Here is a 22,236-nt window from a genome sequence, read left to right on the forward strand (position 1 = left end):
TGTGGGGTCACACAGCTTCCTGCAGTTTGTCTATAACTGAGAACAACTTCATTAGACAGATAGTAGCACTTCCGTCCAGTACTCCGCTCCTCCCCCTGAGGATGGATCTGGGTCTGAGACCAATAGCAGATGAATTAGGTCTCAGACCCATAGTCTTCTGGCGAAGGCTATGGAGCACCGAAGAACTCTCTTCTTATAGGGCGGAACTGAGGGAGTTTTTAACCCACCCTAAAGCTCTACAGATCCCGTGGATAAAATATATAAAAAAGTCCTGTATGGGATTGGGCCTCCCTGACCTGTGGTCGGATCCAGCTAACGCCTCACTAAGGATCCCACGAAGAGCTTTGGTCAGTGCTTACCACGAGCAGAAATTAGCTATGGCCCTAGACTGCAAGAATGAGGGGTCATTAACATCTGTATTCGCGCAAAGCAAGGACTCATACCGCTTGGAGAGGGTTCTGGATGCTATGTCTCCTGTGCTGGCCAGGAAGCTTTTTCTCCAATGGAGATATGGCACATTGCCTCTGTGATCTTACACCTGCTCCTGGTCAACACTGCCATCTACCAAGCTATGTCCGACATGTGTGGGAGCAGAGGAAAGCGATCTGCATGTGGTCTTGTTTTGTCCAACTTACTAGGCCGCCAGGAAATATTGGCTCCTACCACTTATTAGAAACCTTGGTTTTAGGGAGTACCTCCCGGTGTACAGAATTTTAAAAACTGATGTTTCAGGTCCAATTGTGTTTGCACTAGCCAAATTCCTTACCAATGTCTGGCATATTCGTACCCGTATTTTAAAGTTGTAGGCTCCTATCGAATTTTAAGTTTTAATTTTAATTGTATGGTCTTTTATCTGATGTGTTCCTGTTTACTTTCCCTTGATGGTTTTACATGTTCATATGTGTGTTTTTTGTGTACATCTTTTATGGCCAAATTGGCCGAAATAAAGATTAATTAATAACATAGTTGTGTAGAGATAACATAGAGTGAGATCCCAGTTTTGTGGTACATTTACCTTAGCTCGGGTAGATGCAAAGGATTGAAAAGGTCACTAGAGGAAAGGTAATATTTGGAAGAAAAAGAGGCAGTGGAAGCAAGCAAAGGAACAAAAACAGACTCTTCAAAAATAACAAGATAAATGTACTTGAATAGTCAGCCATAAAAAACATTACAAAGTTGTTAAACAGTGATAACTGTGTGTCAGTCATTGAATGATCAATGATGTTCATTAGACCACATTCAATAGTTGGTCTGTTTGTCCTTTCTTCCTTCCTACTTATCACTATAGTTCTACTTAATTCAGCATTCACTATTAACAATGATACTACCAAAATGTACTTAATGCCATTAAAACAGTACATCTGTTGTAATGTCAGTTTACCTTAAAAATGCCCCTAATCCTTAGATTGACAAAGACACTCATCCAGAACACACATGAATTACATAAAATTCCTTTCACCTACTCATGAAGACAATAGGTAATTCAGTAATAGTCTTGAGAACACTGCCACATTCTGCTTTGAGCTAATCTGCAATAAAAAGAATAACTACAATAGTCTATGCTCTAGGAAATTCATCATGAACGAGGGCTACCATATGACTAAATGGCACCAATGCATTGGATTAGCTCACAGCTCCAAATAGTGGATTAATGGTTTTCAGACTGCCGGAAAGCAGTACCACCCGCTGTTCCAGAGGTACGGCAACTGGAGAGCCATTAAGACACTACCTACTGCAAGGGGGAACGTGTTAGGTAGGGATGCAGAATAAATATATTTTGCAGACAGGAGCGCAGTATAAATTGCTTCATGATATCCCCATTCACCAATTCCCACACACTGCCTATTTAACTGTACAGAAGGAAGAGAGTTTTATTCAGAGGGATCTGTGAAGCACAATGTCTGGATTATCTTTGTTAAACTTTACCCATCACACTGAGTCAGTGAATGCACACTACTGGAATGCTGATGAAAATGTAGCGGAACTGCAAGTGTACATATGGCATATGGGAAAACCCAGGGGTCCATTTGTGGAGAATGGAGAACCTATGGACTGGGATAAAAAAGGCACTGACATCCCTGTGGCAATGGAGGTGCCAGTCAATGTCTAGTGAAGGACAAAAGTGGGCAACATATGCCACTGTACATCCATTCATTCCCTCCCCCATCAATGGAGAAGGCCATTATGTACTCAGGCTCACCTTATCCATGCAGCTGTATTCAACCATAATATCAACTCCAAAACTATGGATGACCATAATATCATTGTCAAAATATGTTGCATACAAAAATATTGTGGACAAAAATATAAAGAGTGAGAATATATATATATATATATTTTTTTACTATGCAGCGTTAGGTAGCATACCCCTTATGTACTGGAATACGGCGGCACAAATGTCAGTCATCAAAACTTTATTGCGTGATTACACAAAAGGTGACAAGTTACAGACGTCAGCTAGTGATGCAAGTATTACGACACTGTCGAACAATACTCACAATTCATAATTTGTAAAACCGTTAAAATTGAGGCCTAATAAAATGTAAGAAAAAATAAGAGGTACAGCAATAGATATGAGAGCTTGGAATATTCCTGGTGTCATATCTTTAAAATAAGATATTAGTTTATAGCGGTTAAATAATTAAAAAATCAATCAGTTCGGCATACAGTTTTCATTTAATTTAGCTTGAAGTTACGAAATAAATTTCCCAAATGTGGCCAGCTCTATTGGCTCTTTTAGGGTGAATACCAAAGTTCTAGCCTAGGAGCAAGATCTTATGCCATGGCGAAGGAAGAGAGGTCTTAGTAAACTGTGTTGTGTGTTCAGCAGTGCTGGACAGCAGCATAATAGATGGATAAATGTTTCTGTTTTATAGCCACAAAGTCTGCAACAGTTTATACTGGTTAGGGAATGCCAGTTTGGGTTCAGTCCCTTTATTTTTACGCTAAGCAGTCTGGCAAAGGCAATTTTTGTCACGCAGGCCTTACTGGGTGTGCTAGCTAAGTAGGGCTGGGGTGCCAGATGTTGTGTATCACTGTTATAGGGTGCCGCCACCGCTCTTTGCACTGATGTGTTGCTCAATTTTTCCAGATCACATGCACGGGAAAGGATTTTTATCTGTCTTCTCGGGATTGCCTTGATGGATATTTGTGACTGTGCCATTTTTGTCAGTTCAGCTTGATCAATTTGTAAGCCTGTTTGTACTGTGGTTAAGTATTGTAACTATGGGTCTGTCTTTGTTTCAAAGATGTGGCAAAGTAATTATTTCAGAGTGTTAGTTGGTTGATTAATTTATGGTAGTACTTCAGGAAAGCCCCCATGTGTGCCCGCTTTTGGCCTTCCAGCCCAAATTCCAACCTTATCAGATTACTCCTTAGATATTGTGGGAGTGAACATTCTTTTATAGATTTTCATTTGAAGCTTTTCTATCTACGTGGAGAGATGACCTGGGTAGGCTTCATGCCCATAATTTAATGCAGGTAGGAAAGAAGCTTTCAGTACTTGAAGAATTAATAGGGCGGTCGGGCATTCCATGATTTTGTTTAACTGGCATAGTCTAGTCATTATGAAATCAGCTTTTGCCTTCAAGTGATGAAGATGAACTTTGTGATTTCCCATAGCCGATAGCCAGATGCTAAGGTAATTATAGGAGTCTATGCAGCAGAGATTGAGTGGCCCCCATTTTCAAGTTTAGGTGTAGATGTTTCAATGGCCCACCCAAAATTATTACTTTAGTTTTTGAGGGATTCGCCGTTCTTTTATTTGCGATGTTATAGTCATACAAAGCAGTAAGTGCTTTTTGTAGGCATGTTTTTGAGTGGTCCAACAAGACAATCTTATCTGCATATTGCAGAAGGGTGAGTCGGAAAGTCCCAATTTTTGGTGGGATCAGGTTTGCGTATTTTAGTGCTTGTGACATGTCTGCTGTATAAAGACTGATTAGCAACCTTGTTTTAGCCCACTGGTGGTGGGGATCTTCTTGCTAATGGCAGAGCTTGATAGCTTAACTCTTACCCAGGTCGATGAGTAAAGTAAAATTATTGCCCTTAATAGTTTGCTTGGAACTCCCCAGTTTTGGAGCTTTCTCCATAGCCAGTTCTGGTCTACCGCATCAAATGCTGCAGAATATTCTACAAAGCACGCAAATAATGGAGGGGTCTTTTTAGTAGTTGCTTCGTGTATCAGAAATGAGAGAGCCTCTACGTTATCTATGGTCACAGATTTTGCCCTAAAGCCAGTTTGGCAAAGAGGTACTGCCCCAGGGTCCTATGCCCAGTTTTGTAGTTCATCCAAAAGGACAGAGGCAAAGCCTTTTGCTTCGATGCCTAATAGGGCGATAAGACGGTAGTTGGCTGAGTCGTGTCTATCCCCCTTTTTAAAAATTGGATGCAGTATGGAGCCTCTCTAGGCTGGGGGTATTTCCTCTGATTCCAGACAAGAGCAGTAGAGTGCCAACAGAACCGGGGACCAAAGCTCTTTGTTTTCTTTGAAGATTTGTGAAGGGATGCCATTTGTACTAGGGGCTCCTGATGATCTCATAATTTCAGGATGATAGAAATTTCCCTTGGTGCAGGTGCAAAGTCCAGAGGCAGCGGGGTATCATATGTGCCAGATTTAACCAGTTGATGTTCAAATAGTGGTGGGTTAACTGTGTATAGTTTCTTGACATGTGTTATCCTTTCTGTTTCGTTTATTGAATTGATTCAAGGGTTACTCTGTCCCTCCTTAAATCAGCATGATTGTGCTTTCCCATCATGGAGTAGATATAAGCAGCCTCACTTTCTGCTTGTTTTTGCAACCAAATCAGCTGTTTCTGTGGTTTTATAGCTAGTGGCATTTTCTCTACAGCATTCCTAGTTTTGTTGTGTTGTACTCTCAATCTACCAAGTCCCCATTTGCTTTCCATTATGGGAGGTTGGGGGAGGATTTTATTGAAGTTCTGTTGTGAAATGTGTAATGATCCTGCTTGTTGCAAGAGGTTGTCGTTGATATCCGACCAGTTAGCTCGAAGTGTGTCACCAGCCGCTGTCAGCATTGTGGGGCCATTTAGTTTCGTCCATGAGCTGTATAACCGGATTGCCACTGGAACCCATTATATCCACTTGATTAGTTGTGATTCTTCCTCTACTTGTGAGATTCCTATTACCTTTTGTGTTTCCATGCATCCTATATTCGTTTTGATGTTTCCAAAGAGTGGGAGATGATCGCTAGCATTTACTTGTCGGATTTTGAAGGAGACCGGGCATTTAATGATTTCCTCTGAGGCGCAGATATAATCCAAGGTGCTTTTACCCTGAAAGGTTTTTAGGAGTGGCTGTGTATGAAAACTTGTGTTTTTCGAATGCTGAAAGGAAAACAGGCTATGGCCCTCATTTTGAACTTTGCGGCAATCACCGTGACTGCCGTGCTGACGGTGAACAAAAGACCGCCAGTGGCGGTGAACTGCATACCGCCGTATAATGATGGCAAAAAGTCAAACCTCCAAAAATCTTGCAATCTCCACCCACCGCCAGGGCCAACGATGGTGGAAAGGCAGTACACCTCACCCTGCCGCCACCATGCAGACAAATCCCCTGCCCACCAAATAATGATGCACAAAGCAGCTCGGCGGACAGTGAATGTCGAACGACCATTGGTGGCACGCCCAGCAATGGTACCCGCCAACAACAATTGCACCCATTGGCAAGTTAAAAAAGCACACACCTGACACACATCCACAACACTTCAAAAAAATATACACACACCCCACAATCCTTTGCAACGCCAATAGCACAACAGATATTGACACCACAATACGCATACACTGAACTAACCATCACACAAGTCACACACACAAAAACACCACCAAAACTCATACATTGCACACCCACCATTACAAGCCACACACTCAACCACACAACAGCACCTTCACCAACACACCTACAACACACCACCCACAACACATACCATGGCACCCCCTAAGCACCCCTGCTTCACAGACAGGGAGTTAAGGACCATGGTGGACGAAATACTCAGGGTCGAGCCACACCTATTCGGGGCACAGGTGCAGCAAACACCCTTTGCCAGGAAGATGGAGCTATGGCAGAGGATAGCCAACAAGGTCAACACCATGGGAAACCATCCACACACAAGGGATGACATCAGGAAGAGATGGAACGACCTGCGCTGGAAGGTGCATTCCATGGCATCCAGGCACAACATCGTCGTACAGAAGACAGGTGGTGGTCTCCTGCCTCCTCCCCCCATACACCGACTGGGAGGAGAAGGCCCTGGCTATCAAGCACCCGGAGGGCCTCACTGGACTCACTGGAGGACTGGAGTTATGTAAGTCAACTACAATACCTTAACAGTCACCACACCAGTAATGCATGTATCACCCCATCCCTCTCATTACCACCATGCCCCCATCTCCTACCCAGCCCACAACACCCACACGCTGATATCCATGTCACCTGAATGCCCACAATCCCCCCTACAAATCACCATCCAGCACCCTGTGCACCAACCCAAGCATGTAATATCAGGTGCACTACAAGACCCACAATGCACAACTCCCCTCCATAAGTGCATCAAAATGAACACGAAGGGATCATGCATGCCATTACATGGAAATTCAACCACCAATAACTGCTGACCCGTGCTGCAATTGACAAGAAAGTGCAGGACACCCACATCTCTATTCTCTCACACACAGGCACCACAACCCATGCCACCCTAACGGAGACGTCAAGGAGTGCCAATCCTCCACCAGAAGACGAAGGCCCCTCTCAGGAGAGTGCAGAGGGCTGTCTGGACACAAAGGAAATCTTTGGCCCATCTCACACCACTAGACAGTCACCCTCCAGAAGCCCCACCCAGGACACTACTGAAACCCCTACCACTAAGCCACCACCATCAGCTGTGGCCCAATGCCCCCACACAAGTGTCTCCAGTCCACAGACTGGCTGCCCACTTGTACAGAGGCCAGAGTGTCCACCCACCACCAGGCAGGATGATGAAGGGCCCATTGCAAGTGGGACTGCCAGACCTGTGCAGGGGACACAGGCACAGGGGGCATGGGGAACAGGCCCTGGCCTTCACTGCGAGGGAGCTGGAGAAGCTGGTGGATGGGGTCCTACCCCTGTATGCCAAGCTGTATGGGCGACCAGAGGAGCAGGTGAGTTGCTATTTGTCCTCCTTTGATGTGTGTGAATGTGGCAGATGCCTGTATGTGTTTTTGTTTGCTGTGTGAATGCTCACCCGTAGTGTGCCTGGCAGTTTTTGGCTTGGAAATTGTCCATATGTATGTCTCTATGGGCCATGTCTGGTTGAACAGGCATGGCATTGTGTATGGGGCACCCACACTGACATCTATTTCTTTACTCTGAGTGACCCATGCAGGTCAGCACACATCAGAAGAGGGGACTGTGGCAAGCCATCGCCAAGGACATGTGGATCTACAACTGGCAGAGCACCCACTGTAGGAAGTGGTGGGAGGACCTTAGGTGCTGGGCCAGGAAGGCCTCCCAACGAGGTGGGGTGCTCGACATACCCTGACCCCATTAATGGCCCACATTCAGGCGGTGGTCTATCTGGATTTGGATGGATGCTTGAAAGCAGCACAGCAGCCACAAGGTGGTGAGTACCAACACTGTTGTGATGCCACTATGATGAGTGTAGTTAGGTCCTAAGGGATGCATTCATAGTAGTGCCAGGCACGTAGACAGGTGTGTTCCTGCAGTCCTGTCCCCTTCCATGTCTGTGGGATAGTGTCCTAGGTAGTTTTGGCAATGTCTGTAGGCCTGTGAGGGGTCCCTTGTTTGGGCCATTGTATTCAGTGTAGCCCCATGGACTTGCAGATATGTTGGCTTGGCATTGTCTCTCATCGGTTCACTTTACAAAGTGTATCAGAGTAGTGGGGCAGGATGGGAATATAGTGTACTGTGGGGTCCTGCCTACCAGTCAGGGGCACATTCATAACATGTGTTGTGTCTGCTGAGGGTTAGTGCCTGAGCTGGGTGGGAGTGTATGTGTCCCAACATGTACATATTTCCTGGAATTGACATACTTCTTTCTTGTTTTGTTCCCCCATGCTCTTGCATCATCTGGCGAGTGGGGATGCTGCTGTCCATGGGACCCATGTGGCAGAGTCCACCAATGCCAAGGGGACCAGTGGGTTGAAGGGCGAGGGGAGTACCGCAGGGGCAACTACCACTGGCGGTAGTGACTCCGATACCTCCTCTGATGGCAGCTCCCTGGTGGTGGCGGACCCTACTGGGCCCACCCATTCTTTGCCATCTTCCGTCACCCCCATACCATCACCTCCCTCCCAATAGCTCCCCAACGAGTTGCCCGTGCCCGCTCACCTAGGAGGGTGGGCATCTCCTTCGCCCCAGGCACCTCATCCCCTGCCCCATTCAGCCAGACAACCATTGTGTATGCCATCCAGGGGCTAGCATCCTAGATGCAGTAATGCAATACATACCTGGAAGGCATTCACAGTGCCATGTCAGGCCTACAGAGATCTTTTCAGGCTCTGGCCTCTTCTTTGACGACAGCCAGTGTCCCTGGTCTTTCCATTCCCCCTCCCACCACCTTAACCCCTTCCAGCACCCCACTCCCTTCACCCATCCCCAGCACACATACAGGCAGCCATGCACACAGATCAACACACAAGAAGCACACAGAGAAACACAAGCACCACATATCCCACCACAGGCAGGCACATACCCAACATTCCAAAGCACACACAACATACACCTCCCCCGCCTCCCTGTCTGTCGTCCCACCATGCACACCCACATGCACTGCACCCTCAGTCACTGCTGACTGAGAGTGCCCACATTCTTGCATTCTTGCAGTCACCACAACAGCTAACATCCAGTCATGCACCCCAGACACCACACCTGCATTCACTACGACTACATTCACAAACACTTGCAGCACACTCACCAGACTTGCAGACACCCACACAACATCCATATACTCTGGCAACATGTCTTCTCCCACTGTGTCCACACCCTTCCAAAACACTCAAACACTGACATTCATCCACACCACACACATCCACCAAACATCCACCATACATAAGCATACTAAACAAGCACCTGCATCCACGTCCAGCACACCCACACCTCGAACCACCACTCCCTCAACCTCCACTCCCAGACTTGGCTCCAAAACCCCTCCAACTGGACCTAAGAAGCTTTTCCTCTCCCATGTTGACCTGTTTGAACCCACTGGCCCACCCCGTCTTGTTCCTAAACGTTCCCATGCCCTAGCCCAGTCCACTCCTTCCTCATCAATGTCCTCAACAGTCCGCCCTTCCCATTCCCGTGCCCCTTCCCCAGGGAGGAAGAAGCCCTGTGTTACCCCAGGTCCCCCTGCCAACCCCGGTACAGGTCCACTACCCCCTCCTTCCAAGGGTAAGCCCAAACCCTCTCCACCTCCACTCCTAAACCTGATCCCAAGACACCCCCTTCAAAACATGACTCACCATCCCCCCACTCCCGCCACCATCTACCCTTGATCCCTGAGGTGCCTGGCTGCACCTTAGATGCCCCTTCTAAGTTGAGTTTCCTGTACATATGGACTGGCCTATGGCCTTGTTTGTACATTTGTTTTAATGCAGTTGAAGTACATTTTAGTGCCCAGCAGTCCTGTTGGCAATGGTTCAGGTATTTTTTGGCTTGTGTCTGTTACTTGTTATTGTTCTGGTATGTATGGCTTGGGATGGTGGGAGGGGATGGGAGTGCGTTGCAGTGTGGGTGGGGTGGGGGTTTATGTAACTGTGCCCTTTCCTCCCATGTGTACTAGGCTGCAGTACTTACCCTCATCGTCTTCTTCATCGGTCACGGTCCTGGAGAAATACGGCAAGGAGAAGCACTGAGATTATTTCCAACTCTGGCTCCATGTCGGCGTCGGCGTGTTCTGTGTGCCTCCGGTGAGTGTTTCCCTTTATATGGGTCGTTTGTGCCAAGCTTTGCGTGGTGGTGGTTCAGACCCCAGAACTGATGGCAGTGTGGTGTTTCATTACTTGGTGGGCGGGTAGGGCCTTTCTGCCCGGCTGAGGATGGCCTCCCCTGTCGTCAGCGGGACTACCAAAATGGCAGTGGGTGGATGGCCCGCTGGCTGTTACTCATGTGCTTCATTATTTAGCGGTCAGGACCACCAGCCTGTTGGTGGTAGTTCCCGCCACCGCCGGAGGTGCTGTGTTTACCGCCATGTTCATAATGACCACCTATGTTTGCTAAGGAAATCATGGCAACATTGAATGGCCATACATACTAGTTCAGCGGTTGACCTCTCTCCCAGGGTCCTGAGGTTAAAGTCTCCACAGATTATAACGTTGTAAGTAATGTGTATTCCTTCCAGAGTATCTACTAAGTGGACCATATTTTCGTCTCTGTCATGACCGAACATATTAAAATAAAGATGAACTATTAGGAATTTTAACTTTTGGTGTTGTTGGTGTTTTGATTTCCAGCCTGATTATCTGCAGCATTTCATTTTATGTGGGAATCACTCAGACAGTGAAGTCAAGGTAGACATTCAAATATATTAAAAGGCCGCCTCATGGTATGCCAAATATATTTCTTTTTACAGCAACTTTTTGTAATTCTTGAAAGCCCGGGATTGCCAATAGAAAAAATAACAGTGTTTCTTGTAGGCATATTATGTCAGCTTTTAGCTTTTTGTAGGAGCAATTGTGCCCGGTCATACTTCATAAGTCTAGTCAGGACTACCATATTCCATGAGACAAGTGTCAGATGGCGCTGCAGCGCCTCTACAGTGTTTTTGTTGTTAGGTATGTCACTGGTTGATATGCTGAGGGATCGAGGGGATTCTGTTGGTGCTGGTTTCAGTTCCTCAAGCTTGGAATACTTTCCTAGTGCTGCTCATTGGAGTCAAGTAGGTGCAAAGTATGGAAAGGTTGGAATGCTGCCCTGCTACCTTGGAGTAGCCTGTCTCTTTTAGGAAATGTTGGTATTGTTTATTTGCTGCTGTGGTTCACTTGATTCTTTTTTTAACGGGATGGAGTATTTAGTCTGACCAGGCATCTCTACTTTTATTCCCCATTCCTCCAGGACCTGCTTGCCAGTATCCGATCAGCCAGTGTCGGGGGGCTTAAAGTTATTATAGTTGATTCCTGGTAATTGTTGTGTTCAGGTAGTACCTTAAAAGCACCCTTAAAATATTATCAGAGTTTATGATAAACTCTTCTGATAATGCCTTGAATAGCCTCAGTAGATTTGACCGATTCAAGATGTCATGGCTCCCTTCTGAGCAGTAATGAGATGTAAGAGTTAGTTCAGCAGAGGGTGTGCTATTCCTTGGAGCGTTTAATCCTTGGGTCCTGCCTTCGCTAGCTTTTGGTTCTACTGGAGTATCTCCTATTGTATTGGATTGTGATGAGTTAGTAGAGCTTTGCACTTCAGGTTTATGTAGTAAATTGAAAATGTTCGAGGAGTCATGCAAAAGGGAGTTAACATTTCTGAAGTCAAGTGTGGATCCACTCAAAGGTATCTGGTCTTCATGCTTGATTATTGTTGTACTCGTTCGGCCATTGTTGTGTTTACAGTTCTTGTACGGTGGCAGTATGGGCTGGTTGTCTGCCACCTGTCCATCATCGTCATGCTTCTGAGTTTTCAGGTCAATCTTCATGCCCTTGAAAATAGGGTATATGCTAGGATCGTCTGGTGGTGCTGTCCTATTTTCTGTGTTTTGCTGTGCCTGTAATGAGGCCTTATTTGTTTTGTGCTTTGCCATTTTTAATCTCTTTTCCACTCGATTTGATAACACTCTCGTCCAGTGTGGCGTTCGACTATTCAGATCATTAGGTATGGCTGCATTTCTACATATCTCTGCTTCAATGTCGTTTTGAGGAAGCGGAAGAGGTTTTTGCAGGGTGTGGGTCTTGTCTATTTGTAAGTTATCCCTTGGAACTGGAAAGTGGGGCTGGTTAAGATGATTGTCATGCTGAAGTGCCAGGGGGGCGAGATGGTAGTTTGGGAAGTGTGCACCTCTTGAGTTGATGCTTCAGTTGGTGCTTTCATTAGAGCCTGATCTGTAGAGATGGCATGTGCTGTGTCTAGCGCTAATCGCCTGGCTATGCTGGAGCTATGCAAGGCTGTTTTCCGTTCAGTAATCATGGAGGATAGGACTTCTGGTAGGGATGATAATTTATCCACAATCGGCATGCAGGCGCATGCACTTACAGATGTAGTATACCCAGTGCTACGGAGTGGATGTTTAACCCCCTTTGTTCCAAAGCTGTGAACTTCGATTCCATTTTATTAATGGATTTGGTTAATGCATATATGAGGTCTAATTGCGTTTCAATCTTATCCGATTGCCAGGTGAGCGCATTTATTGCGGTTGTCAGAGTGGAATTGATTGAAGCCGACAGGCCATATTGATCTGTATCCAATCGAGGTTACAAGATGCTTGCTCTTTCCTGGGTGCTTTGTAATCAATCTGGCTCAGGGTATAGGGTGAGAAGTGTTGATTATCGAAAGAGTCAGTGTGGCTCTTTTTGTTGCTGGGCCTCAGCCTGCCTTCTAGTTCTATGGAGGGTTCATGCTCGAAGTCAGATTGTCCTGTCTGTCCTGACCTGGGGTAGCAAGCTGGCTTTCCTAGTTGGTAGTTAGGGTTTGTGGTAGATGGGCAGTGCAGGATGCAGGGGTGCAAGTGTTGTATTCCTGTCTTTTTGAGCTGGCCGGAAGGCTACCTCATTTGGAGTCCTGGACAAGGTGGCAGTGCTGCAGCCATGGTCATTTTGATACTCATATTGTGTGTAATGCTTTATTGCCGTTGGTGTGTTATCTAAAATACTGTTGGACGATATTTAGATGATTGTGTCGTCCTTCAGTTGGACCAACCCATTGTATGGTAAAGCTTGGAGTTCTTTTATGCATTGTTCGTCCCCTGCCTTGACCCTGGAACTGTTCCTGTGCGGTGGATGGCCTACGGCTGAAGTGTAGCTTTTTGGAGCCCTGTTGAAAAAATCTAAAACTGATCTTTGAGCTAGTCTGCTCTGTTTTGTTGTTGTTGCCTTGATGCTGTCCCTGTTTAGGCAGTTTTCTTGTGTTGAATGATGGTTTTGCTCGTCTTTGCACAAGGCAAACAAGGTGAACAAGGGGGGTGCGATAAGCATTACTCCGCTATTGTATTGAGTTGAATTGGGTTTGGGGCTGAGATTTGAGATTTAGAATTGGGGAACTAGGTGACAGTTGAAAAAAAAAAGAATGTTCCACAGTATCTTGTGTGATGAATATGGTTGGTATACTGTTGTTATCTGGTGAGGTGACAATAACCCTGGGAGAAGACAAGGGAAGTCTAGAGGTCCAGGAGACAGGCAGAGTCTGAATGGGTGGCTGACTGGGGGAGAGGCAGAAAAGGTGGACGCTATGCTGTTGTTAGCATTGGGGTTGAGGTTAAGGTTGGGAGTGAGGCTCACCAGCCCCTCAGCAGGCTGCATCCAGCGCTAGCCGGGCCACATCCACTGGGTTGTGAGGGCGCACACTTAGCTGAGGCTGACTACAGCCTCAGTGCTCTGTAATCAGCACCTCCTGGGCTGCCCTCGACACCCACAACCCCCCACTCACCTTGCCTCGCCTCTGTTCCATTTCTCGGTTGCTCTGGTGCTCTGCTTCTCCTCCGACCGACTTTGACCGCCTTCTCTCCACCCACACCCTTTAGATAGGTGGTGGGCCGCGGCAGCGATGAATCTCTAGGGGGCCACGGGTGGGCCGCAGCAATGATGGATCTCCAGGAGGTCGGCGGGGTGAAGCGGATGGTGCGAGCCAGGTGGGAAGATATGCTGTGCGCCACATGAGCTGTGCTCAGCGCATACGTCTGCGTCCACCTCCTGTGAGTGTCGTGAGTGTATAGAAAGGGAAGAATAGTGATGAGAAGGTGAATTTAAGGACATTCTTTCCAACGTGGATGAACTGGCCCCAAGGCAAACACCAAAGAGTATCCTGCAGTAAAAGCGACCTGCAATAAGAACAGTAAGCGAGGTCACTATATGAAGTGTTGTAGAAACTCTTCGCAATGTAAGAAACCGCGCACGCTGTTAGCATACCGGCCTGCTTCCCGGGCCCGTGTTCTTGCCCGCTGCACAAATGACCCTAGAAAAGTTAGACAGTTGATAGCACATTCCGCAAACACAACATAGACATCAGTCAATCAATCAGTAGACTTGTAGAGTGTGACTTGTCAGGCATGAGGATATCCAGGCACTGGCAGGGTCCAGAGTCTCAGTCAAAGAGCCAGGTTTTGAGCATCCTACGAAACTCTTGTAGAGTTGGGAAGGTCCTAAGCTGCAGGGGGAGGCCATTCCAGGTTTTGGCTGCCAGGTAGGAGAACGAATATCCTCCTGCTCTGCTGCACTGCATGGGGAGTATGGGCCAATGCAAGAGAGGCAAAGTGGAGGTGTCTGGAGGGTTTGTGGAATCTCAGGCAGTGGTTTATGTAGGCAGTTCCTGAATTGTTCAGGGCCTTGAACATGTGGATGAGGAGCTTGAACTGGCATCTCTTCTGAACAGGGAGGCAGTGGAGTTTTTTTAGGTGGGGGATGATGTGGGTGCAATGAGGGAGATCCAGGAGGAGTCTCACTGTGGTTTTCTGGAAGGTTTGTAGTCTTTGAACTAGGTGGGCCTTGATTCCGTAGTCCAATGGCTTGGGTGATAGTGCATCTCACGTTTTAGGGAAGCCACTTGAGAATTTTACATAATATGCACAGGATGAAGAAGCAGGAGGATGACATTGTGTTGACTTGAGACCTGCTGTTGAGTTTGCTGTCCAGGATGATACCATGATTCCTGGTGTGCTCAGCTGGGATTGGAGTGGGCCCAAGTCTGTGGGCCACTAGTAGGTATCCCATGGGCAGTTGCCACTGCGGAAGATCAAAACTTCAGAACTGTCTCTGTTGAACTTGAAGAAGTTAATCCTCATCCAATTGGCGATGCTGCTCAAGCATTGGTGGAAGTTGGTTCTGGTGGAGTTTTCGGAGAGGGAGAGGATGAGTTGCGTGTTGTCACGTAGAAAACAATGTTGAATCTATGGACTCTGACTATGTTGGCAAGGGGGGAAGTGTAGATTTCTGTCAGTGAGGAAGGAGGCGATTCATCTGAGGGAGTTTCCTTGGATGCCTCTGTTGTGAAGTGCGGTGATGAGTGTGTGATGGGAGACAGTGTTGAAGGCTGCGGAGAGATCTAGGAGGATAAAGGTGGCTGTCTCTCCATTGTCACGTAGGGCCCAAATGTTATTTATGGCCACGATCAGGGCTGTCTTGGTTCTGTGGTTGCTGCAGAATCTGGATTGGGACTCATCCATGAGGTGATTGTGTTTCAGGAAGATGGTGAGTTGTTGGTTGAAGGCTTTTACAATTACTTTGGCTGGGAAATGGAGCAGGAAAATGGGTCTGTAGTTGCTAAGTTTGTCGGGGTCTGCTGAAGGTTTTGTCAGCAGGGGTATGATTTCTATGTGCTTCCAGTCTTCTGGGAATGTGGCAGAATCCAGTGAGGTGGTGAGTAGGGTAGAAAGTTTGTGGCCAATCCTGGATGCTCCTATGTTGAAGATGGGGTGAGGGCATGGGTCAAATGGGGCCCCTGAGTAGAGGAGTAGGAGTTTATGATGGTGATGGTGTCCTGAGTGGTGCGTTTGTTCCAGTTGGTTCGCCTTGGGATGGTTATGTGTGTGGAGGTATGGCCTCTGAAAAAGTCTTCATGCTTGAGTTCGGAGTCAAAGTTTGTGTCGATTCTGGTGACTTTGCCATGGACAAAATCTTCAAGGTTGTCCCATAAGTCCTAAAAGGGCGAGATGTTGCTTGGTGTCATTGAGGGGTTGATTAATTCCTTGACTGTGCAGAAGAGCTCCTTACTGTTGTTGAGGTTAGCTTTAATACACAAATCCAGGGCTTCTTTTATCTTACATAGTTGGTGGTGGTATAGGTTGAGTGCTGATTTGTAGGCAGTACTGTTGGCTGTGTCTTTGTTTGTGCACCACCTTCTCACATGGTGGTTGCAGTGGCACTTGGCTGCCTTGAGGTAGAATGGGTACCAGCTGGCTTGCGTGGTGGATCTTCTGTGTTTCTTGGTGTTACTGGGGGTGACAATGTCAGCACAGTCAGTGATCCAGGAGTTGAAGCTTCTGATGTCCTGGTTTAGGAATTGCACCTAAAACAACACACCAAGGCGCAACTGTAGACATATAGTATCCATTTACTCAGCCTATGCGTGAGGAATGGCTGTTTTCATCCGAAAAGGTCTCCAATGGTGCAGCATAAGGTCCCTCTACGATTCAGAAGGTTTTCATGTTATCTTGCATAATATACTCTCGGGCTTGAAGGTTACACTCGTCTGTGTATATGACCCCAATGTGGACTCCCCAAACTTCTTCTCTTTAATCTGGAGCAGAATAGTAGGTCTTGGCACTCTACCATGCTATAGGCTGGTGTTTTCACTGTCATTTTTGATCCCCAAATGAACAAATCTCACTCGACCTACAACCACCTACCTGCACTCGCTCTAAACCAACTGTAGGAAAGTACCATCTTGCCTGGCATGTTACCCCCATTTTTCACTGTATATATGTTGTTTTAGTTGTATGTGTCACTGGGACCCTGTTCACCAGGGCCCCAGTGCTCATAAGTGTGCCTGAATGTGTTACCTGTGTAGTGACTAACTGTCTCACTGAGGCTCTGCTAATCAGAACCTCAGTGGTTATGCTCTCTCATTTCTTTCCAAATTGTCACTAACAGGCTAGTTATTATTTTTACCAATTTACATTGGCTTACTGGAACACCCCTATAATTCCCTAGTATATGGTACTGAGGTACCCAGGGTATTGGGGTTCCAGGAGATCCCTATGAGCTGCAGCATTTCTTTTGCCACCCATAGGGAGCTCCCACAATTCTTACACAGGCCCGCCACTGCAGCCTAAGTGAAATAACGTCCACGTTATTTCACAGCCATTTTACACTGCACTTAAGTAACTTATAAGTCACCTATATGTCTAACCTTTACCTGGTAAAGGTTAGGTGCAAAGTTACTTAGTGTGAGGGCACCCTGGCACTAGCCAAGGTGCCCCCACATTGTCCAGGGCCAATTCCCCGGACTTTGTGAGTGCGGGGACACCATTACACGCGTGCACTACATATAGGACACTACCTATATGTAGCTTCACAATGGTAACTCCGAATATGGCCATGTAACATGTCTATGATCATGGAATTGCCCCCTCTATACCATCCTGGCATAGTTGGCACAATCCCATGATCCCAGTGGTCTGTAGCACAGAGCCTGGTACTGCCAAACTGCCCTTCCTGGGGTTTCACTGCAGCTGCTGCTGCTGCCAACCCCTCAGACAGGCATCTGCCCTCCTGGGGTCCAGCCAGGCCTGGCCCAGGATGGCAGAACAAAGGACTTCCTCTGAGAGAGGGTGTTACACCCTCTCCCTTTGGAAAATGGTGTGAAGGCAGGGGAGGAGTAGCCTCCCCCAGCCTCTGGAAATGCTTTCTTGGGCACAGATGTGCCCAATTCTGCATAAGCCAGTCTACACCGGTTCAGGGGACCCCTTAGCCCTGCTCTGGCACGAAACTGGACAAAGGAAAGGGGAGTGACCACTCCCCTGACCTGCACCTCCCCTGGGAGGTGTCCAGAGCTCCTCCAGTGTGCTCCAGACCTCTGCCATCTTGGAAACAGAGATGCTGCTGGCACACTGGACTGCTCTGAGTGGCCAGTGCCACCAGGTGACGTCAGAGACTCTTTCTGATAGGCTCCTTCAGGTGTTAGTAGCCTATCCTCTCTCCTAGGTAGCCAAACCCTCTTTTCTGGCTATTTAGGGTCTCTGTCTCTGGGGAAACTGTAGATAACGAATGCAAGAGCTCATCCGAGTTCCTCTGCATCTCTCTTTTCACCTTCTGCCAAGGAATCGACTGCTGACCGCGCTGGAAGCCTGCAAAACTGCAACATAGTAGCAAAGACGACTACTGCAACTCTGTAACGCTGATCCTGCCGCCTTCTCGACTGTTTTCCTGGTGGTGCATGCTGTGGGGGTAGTCTGCCTCCTCTCTGCACTAGAAGCTCCGAAGAAATCTCCCGTGGGTCGACGGAATCTTCCCCCTGCAACCGCAGGCACCAAAAAGCTGCATTACCGGTCCCTTGGGTCTCCTCTCAGCACGACGAGCGAGGTCCCACGAATCCAGCAACTCTGTCCAAGTGACCCCCACAGTCCAGTGACTCTTCAGTCCAAGTTTGGTGGAGGTAAGTCCTTGCCTCACCTCGCTAGACTGCATTGCTGGGAACCGCGACTTTTGCAGCTACTCCGGCCCCTGTACACTTCCGGTGGAAATCCTTTGTGCACAGCCAAGCCTGGGTCCACGGCACTCTAACCTGCATTGCACGACTTTCTAAGTTGGTCTGCGGCGACGTGGGACTCCTTTGTGTAACTTCGGGTGAGCACCGTTTCACGCATCCTCGTAGTGCCTGTTTCTGGCACTTCTCCAGGTGCTACCTGCTGCTGAGAGGGCTCCTTGTCTTGCTCGACGTCTCTTCTCTCTCCTGGTCCAATTTGCGACCTCCTGGTCCCTTTTGGGCTACAGCAGCGTCCAAAAATACTAACTGCACGATTTGTAGCTAGCAAGGCTTGTTGGCGTTCTTTCGGCGGGAAAATACTTCTGCACGACTCTACAAGGCGAGAGGGATCCGTCCTCCAAAGGGGAAGTCTCTAGCCCTTTGTGTTCCTGCAGAAACCGCAGCTTCTTCTGTCCAGTAGAAGCTTCTTTGCACCCGCAGCTGGCATTTCCTGGGCATCTGCCCATCTCCGACTTGCTTGTGACTTTTGGACTTGGTTCCCTTGTTCCACATGTACCCCAGATTGGAAATCCAGCGTTGTGGCATTGTTGGTTTGTGTCTTTCCTGCATTATTCCTCTAACACGACTTCTTAGTCCTTAGGGGAAATTTAGTGCACTTTGCACTCACTTTTCAGGGTCTTGGGGAGGGCTAATTTTCGAACTCTCACTAATTTCTAATAGTCCCAGAGACCCTCTACAAGGTCACATAGGTTTGGGGTCCATTCGTGATTCGCATTCCACTTTTGGAGTATATGGTTTGTGTTGCCCCTATCCCTATGTTTCCCCATTGCATCCTATTGTAACTATACATTGTTTGCACTGTTTTCTAAGACTATACTGCATATTTTTGCTGTTGTGTACATATATCTTGTGTATATTTCCTATCCTCTCACTGAGGGTACACTCTAAGATACTTTGGCATATTGTCATAAAAATAAAGTACCTTTATTTTTAGTATAACTGTGTATTGTGTTTTCTTATGATATTGTGCAAGTGACACTTGTGGTACTGTAGTAGCTTCACACGTCTCCTAGTTCAGCCTAAACTGCTCTGCTAAGCTACCATTATCTATCAGCCTAAGCTGCTAGACACCCTATACACTAATAAGGGATAACTGGGCCTGGTGCAAGGTGCAAGTACCCCTTGGTACTCACTACAAGCCAGTCCAGCCTCCTACACCAACCAAGACCTAATTGACCTGTGGTGTACCAGGTACCTCCATGACAAGGAGGGAACATGTATCACACCCTCCGTGGGCAAGCTGTTGCGTATAGATGACTTGCCCATGTGGTTCACCAGAAATATTTTGTTACACACGTGGATGTCAGACACTGCACCCTCACACTGTCTGACCACATGCAGGAGGTTCTAACTATCACTGCGATCAGTATGCCAAGTTATGCCTTCCCACGGAGGTTGCCTCCCAACCCTTTCAGGCAATCCCTATTCAGAGCCAAAATAGGAAGCGCTATAGCTGACTATTATAAGCAGAAAGTTGATTAATTTTCCTCCCCTGGAGTCCTTTGAAAGACATTCAAGGCCTACATAGGAGATGTTTGCATATCTAAACAGAATGGGGTACTTCATGATATATGCAGGTGACTGTGAAACCTAGAGGGGGAACTGCAAGACCTTGCACTTCAAAACTTTGAATCATCAGAGATTAGCTACTTGGCACTGTTCCACAATAGACTGTCAGAATACAAGGAATGTACTGAAGGTGTGACCTGGTTCTTACACAGGGAGGCCATTGCCCGCCACTGGGGGACCTGTGCCCAGGAGGAGAAATCTTACCTATTTGAGATGTGCAGGCCACAACTACATGAACACCCCTGGATGTTTTCTTTGATTATCAAGTGCACAGAAACTGCAAAATCGTACACCCTTCTTTCCCACAGGAGCCTGAAACATTACAAGTCGATATCCTTACCTCTCCTCTCCCAGAAAATGAATCACACACCCATATGCCATAATGCAAGACAAGGCTCCTATGGTGGAGCACAAGGCACCAGAAAGGTAGCAGGCTGACTTGCCTGAGGAAATAATCAAGGATAAATCTAAATATTTCTGCTCATTGACAGCCTTGCACTCTTCCAACTATAGGCCACAACTCCTACATGTTAAATTTCTCCATAGGGTCTAGCACTCTCCCCTTGGCCTTTTTAGGATAGGCATTTTTCTGGATTCTCACTGCTTGAGATGCAGATGTACAAACTCGGACATCATATATCTTTCCTGGAACAGTGCACCAATTGCATACTACTGGACTGAGGTGTTGGACTGTACTTCTCATGTGATTGGCCACTCGGTGATGAAGTCACCACTTATCACTCGTCTCGGATACATAAAAGACATTCCTGCAGGTGTTCACAACCTACCAGTGATGATGATGCTTTTGCCCAAAAGGAGACTGGCCATGCATTTGGGTCACCACATCAGCCCACAGGTGAAGTACTATCTGGCAGATTTGTCACATTTACAAGACAAATTTGAAGATTATTAGGAACCAGTGCTGTGATGTCTTGCCCCAAGGGCACATGAAGCCCTTATACTGTGTACATGTGAACACGAAGGGCCCAGGCACATGATTCAAAGATGTCCTCTGCCTAAATCAAAGAGGCAATAAGCAAAAAAATACTGCCACAGCAAAGCTAACCCTAGGCTTCTTGGCTGGGTGACGACTACTTGGTGTGGAAATATACTCAAGTGCGTAAGAGATCCAAATTGAGCTTCTTACTGATTGCCCAGTGCACTTGATATCCACTGAATATATTATGCATGTAAAATGGGATGACTGCTGAATACTTTACTGTTAATGTTCTGTATTGTTATTTTTCATCTGCATCAATAAAATAATATAAAAAAAGTATATTTTTGTATTCACTAAACTATCTTTTACATTGTTTTAGTGTATTACATAATGCTTTGATTCTCTCAATTTTTATTGTGACATTTGTTATTTTCTATTAGAATTATATGTAGGAAAATGAATTAGTATTCGGGGTAGACAAGGGCCCATCTTGAAGGATAAGCCACAACCTGCTAAATGTCATACAAACAAATAAAATAAAGCTTTGCTCCATCCCTGGCAATGTGACACAAAATAGTCAGACTTAAATCAATGGCAATGTGTAAAGAATTTAAGATGTATATACACATTAGAAAAAGACAGATACAACACAATAAAACTCCACAACTGATGCCAAATTAAAGAGAAAAGTTTCATGAGTAAAGTAAGAACGAAAATAACACAAATTCAGTAGTGGAGGCTAGAGATATGAATCTGTACATTTTTAAGATAAACTAGAGTATATAAGCATACAACACCAATTATAGTCATGGTCGCAGTTGTCTTCGATTTGATGTTGGAGGCCAACTATGATGGAGCTCTGGTTGGATACACCAAGTGGTTTGGTCCCGGTAAAAGTCTGAAGTCAAAAATTTCAAAACAGTTTCTAGGTCCCACTTCAGAATGGAACATAGCCACTTTTCTTAAGAAAAACTATGATTTTTTTAAGTGACAAAGCAGACAGTCACTTTGTCACTTTTTGAGAAGGAAAATCTTGCATGGGAAGGCTGCTGCTGAAATTGTAGCTGCTGCCATGAAACTGAAGACTGGATTCTTGAAACAAGTTGATCCAGCTGATGCTCTGGAGCTTTGGAGATTTCTCAATGAAAATATTCCAAGTCCCCATGCGGAATGGGAGTTAGGGGGAGATGTCCAAAGCATTTTAACGGGCACAAAAAACACGATTTGCAGAATCGGGGCATTTGCGACCAGAAAAATGTTTTATTCAAATGTACAAAATGTGATTCGGTAACCTAAAAAAATGAAACTTCAAAGTTTAATTTTTTACTTTTTAAACACATTCCTTTTTCTTTTAAGAGAAATTGTCT

Source organism: Pleurodeles waltl, chromosome 2_1 (assembly GCF_031143425.1).
Source record: "Pleurodeles waltl isolate 20211129_DDA chromosome 2_1, aPleWal1.hap1.20221129, whole genome shotgun sequence".
In the NCBI taxonomy this organism is placed as follows: domain Eukaryota; kingdom Metazoa; phylum Chordata; class Amphibia; order Caudata; family Salamandridae; genus Pleurodeles; species Pleurodeles waltl.